Here is a 303-nt window from a genome sequence, read left to right on the forward strand (position 1 = left end):
CTGGGGCAGATACCCCTCGTCTGGGGGCAGATACCCCTCGTCTGGGGGCAGTTACCCTCATCTGGGGCAGATAACTGTCATCTGGGACAGATACCCCTCATCTGGGGCAGATACCCCTCATCTGGGGCAGATAACCATCATCTCGGGGCAGATACCCCTTGTCTGGGGCAGATAACCATCGTCTGGGGGCAGATAACCATCGTCTCAGGGTAGATACCCCTCGTCTGGGGCAGATACCCCTCATCTGGGGCAGATACCCCTCGTCTGGGGGCAGTTACCCCTCGTCTGGGGCAGATAACTGTC

The sequence above is a fragment of the Herpailurus yagouaroundi genome, unplaced genomic scaffold, assembly GCF_014898765.1.
Source record: "Herpailurus yagouaroundi ecotype Mexico unplaced genomic scaffold, PumYag 205, whole genome shotgun sequence".
NCBI lineage: Eukaryota > Metazoa > Chordata > Mammalia > Carnivora > Felidae > Herpailurus > Herpailurus yagouaroundi.